Source organism: Triticum aestivum, chromosome 1D (assembly GCF_018294505.1).
Source record: "Triticum aestivum cultivar Chinese Spring chromosome 1D, IWGSC CS RefSeq v2.1, whole genome shotgun sequence".
NCBI lineage: Eukaryota > Viridiplantae > Streptophyta > Magnoliopsida > Poales > Poaceae > Triticum > Triticum aestivum.
In genome coordinates this window covers 41,536,474-41,541,558 of record NC_057796.1, presented here as the reverse complement: position 1 = coordinate 41,541,558, position 5,085 = coordinate 41,536,474, and positions in this window count along the sequence as shown.

The following is a 5,085-nucleotide window of genomic DNA, read 5'->3' as shown; positions in this document are numbered from 1 at the left end:
GCGTGGTTTCATGGATGGCTATCGGTGGCAAGGTGATGAAGATGACTACGAAGTCGTCCATGGGGGCCGGGCAAGAAATGAGGAAGGGCAGCAAGACAACCACCGCGGCTCGGGCGGGCGAGAAGACGAAGAATCCCCAGGAGATGATCACGACGGTGATGCTGTACACAGTCATCGTGTAGAAGATGCAGGACATGATGATGAGGAAGATGCCGGAGCAGACGACGGGCATGATCATGAAGATGATGATGCCGGCAGAGCAGACGACGCTGGACCATCGATGGGCTGGGTGCAGGACCCTCATATTCAAGAGCTGCTTCTCAAGCAGACGGATAACGCAAGAGCTGCCGCCCGAGAGAAAGCCAAGATGGATCAACTTGAGTTAGACGCGGTTACTCCATTGTATGAAGGATGCAGGCCCGAGGATACCCGCCTGAAAGTAACGCTCATGGCTCTGGAGATGAAGGTAAAACACAAAATGACCGACGCATGCTTCGACGAGAACATGTCATTCTGGCACGAACGTCTTCCCAAGGGGAACAAGTGCCCGACCAGTTTGGAGGAGGCGAAGAAAATCGTGTGTCCTCTGGATTTACCGCACGTGAAATACCATGTGTGCATGAACAATTGCATCATTTATCGGGACGAGCACGCGGAGTCTACCATATGTCCGGTGTGCGGCGTCACTCGATACAAGAAGAGGAAGAAAGCTCCTCGAAAAGTGGTGTGGTACTTTCCGATCACTCCTCGTCTGCAGCGGTATTTCGCGGACCCTAAGGTAGCAAAGCTCCTGCGTTGGCACGCGGATAGGGAGGAGAAGAAGCGAGAAGATGACGCAAATGATCCGGAGATAGATAAAAAAGACAAGATGCTGAGTCACCCTAAGGATGCGAGCCAGTGGCAAGCGTTGAACTTCGAAGACCTAGAATTTGGGAACGATCCAAGGAACATCGTGCTGGGTGCGAGCACCGATGGAGTCAATCCGTTTGGCAGCCAGAGAAGCACACATAGCACCTGGCCTGTGTTTGTGTGGATGTACAACCTTCCCCCCTGGTTGTGCATGAAGAGGAAGTACATTCACATGAGTATGCTAATCGAAGGACCGAAACAACCAGGGAACGACATCAATCTATATCTGGGGCTGCTGAAAGAGGAGCTAGACACGCTGTGGAAAACGCCAGCCAATACGTGGGACGCCGCAGAGAAAGAATATTTCCCTATGAGAGCCGCGCTGCTCATGACGGTGCACGACTATCTCGGTTACGGATATCTCGCAGGGCAGGTGGTCCACGGATTTTCTGGATGCGTCAGGTGCATGGATGACACAACGTATCGCCAGCTAGATAGAGATCCCGGGTCTTCGAAAACCGTGTTCATGGGACATCGAAGGTGGCTTCGCGACGATGACCCGTGGAGAAAACGCAAGGATCTATTCGATGGTGAAACCGAACCCCGAGGACGCCCGCGTACGAGGAGCGGCGAGGAAATAGACGAGCTGTTGAAAAATTGGAAAGACTGCCCACTGCCGGGAAAGAAGCAAAAGGCGCCAGAGCCGGGAAAGAAGCGAAAGGCGCCAGAGCCGCTGCTGAAGGTATGGAAAACGAGGTCTGTTTTCTGGGACTTGCCGTACTGGAAGATCCACCGTGTGCCTCACAGCCTTGATGTCATGCATATCACGAAGAACGTGTGCGAGAGTCTGCTTGGTACCCTGCTCAACATGCCAGAGAGGACCAAAGATGGGCCGAAAGCAAGGGCAGACTTGAAATCAATGGGCATCAGGCAGGAGCTTCACGCTATATATGATGATGATGATGATGATGATGATGAGGCGAAGCAGGACACGGAAAGTCGTCGCAAAGGCAAAAAGGCCAAGAAGACCGGAAATGACTACCCTCCCGCGTGCTTCACTCTAAGTCAGGAGGAGATCGAGCAGTTTTTCACCTGCCTCGTAGGAGTAAAACTTCCTTACGGTTACGCGGGGAAGATAAGCAGATACCTAGACCTAGCGAAGCTGAAGTTCAGCGGGATGAAGTCTCACGACTGTCACGTGCTGATGACGCAGATACTTCCAGTTGCAATCCGTGGGATCATGGACGCGCACGTCCGTGAAACGCTATTTGGCCTATGCAACTTTTTCGACGTCATCTCTCGGAAGTCTGTTGGCGTGAGGCAACTCAGAAGGCTACAGGAAGAGATCGTGGTGATACTATGCGAGCTTGAGATGTACTTCCCGCCCGCATTCTTCGACGTTATGGTGCATCTGCTGGTCCATATCGTGGACGATATCATCCAACTCGGGCCGACGTTCCTGCACAGCATGATGCCGTTCGAAAGGATGAATGGTGTCATCAAAGGATACGTTCGCAACATGTCACGTCCAGAGGGAAGCATAGCCAGGGGCTTTCTGACCGAAGAGTGCATCTCCTACTGCACGAATTATCTAGGCATCGAGAACCCCGTTGGTCTGCCCATCAACAAGCACCTCGGCAGGCTCGCTGGATGGGGTCACCGTGAGGGTCGCCGCGAAATGCATGTCGACTTCGAGGGTCGACTCGCCGACTTTGAAAGAGCAAACCTAGTCGCGCTACAACACATAGACGTGGTCGATCCTTGGGTGGTAGAGCACAAAACCTTTATTAAGAAGACGTACAATGACCGAGGCCAACAAAGGACGGACGGAGATATACTCAAAGAGCACAACTCATGTTTCACGTGTTGGTTCAAGCAGAAGCTTCTGTCGTACCCTTTACATGAGGATTCTTCCGCGGAAGAACAACTCATATTCGCCTTGTCATAGGGCGCCGAGCACAACCTGATGACCTATGAGGCGTACGATATCAACGGCTACACATTCTACACCGAGGCCAAGGACATGAAGAGCGATGGTTATCAGAACTCCGGGGTAACGATGGAATCCTACACCGGTAACGACAAGGACAGATACTACGGAAGGATCGAGGAGATCTGGGAGCTGAGCTACGCTGGAGAGAAGGTCCCGATGTTCCGTGTCAGATGGGCCAAGAGCGTCCTAAAAGAAGACCGGTATTTCACCACCATGGTTATACCCGAAGCCAAATCCAAGACCGCAGGCGCAAACGTCACCGCGAAAAATGAGCCATGGGTACTGGCTTCCCAAGTGGACCAATGCTTCTTCATTACCGACCCGTCAAAGCCCAGTCGTGTTGTCGTGAGGAGAGGCAAAAGGAAGATCATCGGAATGGATGGAGTAGCCAATGAGCAAGACTTCGACAAGTACGGCGACCCGAGAATCGAACATGACGACGATGATGAAGTAGCAGCATACACCACAAGAAGAAGCAGGACCACCCTACCTAAAGGACGTCCGTTCCACAGAAGAACTCCATTTGCGAAAAAGAAGGGCAAGAAGATTGTGAACAGATAGCTAGCTAAAATCGATTGTATTTAAATCGTAGCCTTCATTTCTCGATTGTATTTCATGGGCACTTTTTGAACTATCATGAATATTTTTAAATTTCATGGACACTCGATCTCGATCCCCCTCCATCTCGATCGCTAGCTATCCCACCTCGCCAGATCCGGTCCCCCTCGCCGCTGAGCACCCCCCGGTTATATCTGGCCATGGGCCGGGCCGGGCCTGAAAAAGCCCATGGCAAAAAACTGAGGCCCAGGCCCTCCCAGGCCCTACCATCGGGCCTACTTTTCAAGCCCAAGCCTGAAAAAGCCCAAGCCCGTCCAGGCCCTGCTGGTGGGCTCAAAACTCAGGCCCAAGCCCGGCCCATGGGCAAGCCCATCGGGCCTAGGCCCTGGATTTTAGGGCCGGGCCTGGGTGGGCCAACAGGGCCGGGCCTGAGATGGCCAGGACTACCCCCGGTCCACCGGCCCCCCGCACCCCGCGCACCCTCCCCCGCTCCACCGGCATTACTGTTTGATGATATTATAAAAAAAATTATTACTGTCTTATAAAAAAATATTACTGTTATGATTTAAACAAGTTTGAACATATTTAAACACAAATAAATATGAAACAACATTTTAAATGCACAAAAAAAATTGTGGAGCCTGGGAATCGAACCCAAGACCTCCTGGTGTGAGAACTGGCTGCTGACCAGTCGAGCTAGTAGAGGCAACTTGGTGTGGACCAGGTCAGGTGGGAGATAACCTGTTGGCTCGAGCAGAAATAAAAAAACAATACTAATGGCGCACCAGGGTGGGGTGCGCCATTAGTATGGATGTACTTATGGCGCACCGAGGGGTGGTGCGCCATTAGTATTGTGCCCTCGCCCGGCCCTCGATCCCCTTCCCCTCTCCTATCCCCGGCCCGGCCCAAACCTATCCCCTCTCTCTCCCTCGCCCTCGCCCTCGATCGATCCCCTTCCCCTCTCCTCTCCCGACGCCGCTGCCCCGCCGCCTCGATGCCGCCCCGTCGTCCTCGTCTCCGCCCAGACGCCCCGCCGCCCCGTCGTCCTCGTCTCCTCGTCTCCGCCCCGACGCCGGTGTCTCGCATAGCCGCCGCCGTCGCCGCCTTCTTCGTTCGGCCGCCCACATCTCGTCGCCCCAACCGCTGCTCTTGCCCGTCCCCAGCCTCGTCGAGCTCTCCTCCGACCCTCCCCGTGGTGAGCCTCCTCCACCCCCCCGTTCCCCCCTCTGTCCCATGCACCCGTCGCCCCCGTCGGCCGCCCCCGTCGGCCTCTCCCAGTAATCCCTTCTTCCCTACGGCCTGAAGATCATGACAAGCTCCCGTCGAGGACCTTGCTATCCTCCACGCCATCTCTACCTTCTCCGAGCCAGCGACTCGCTCCTCCCCACCGCCTCTACCATAGAGGTTATCCCAAGCACCGCTGATCAGACTGCGGCAGTGCCCACGAGCCTCGCCGCACGCTGTCCACCTCCTGTGCCATGTCTCTATTCTGACCGTAGAGAAAGTAAGGAGCCGCGGCAAGAAGTTCAACATGAGCAACCTGTGTTGGCACGCACATCGTGTTGATGAGAGCAGAGCACATGAGCATTCCTGTGGTTTTCCTTTAGCAACAAGTTCAGAACGTGGTGACGAGAACAATTGCTCGACACTGAATGGGGGTGCACTGCGGTCTCTCTTGCGGGGTT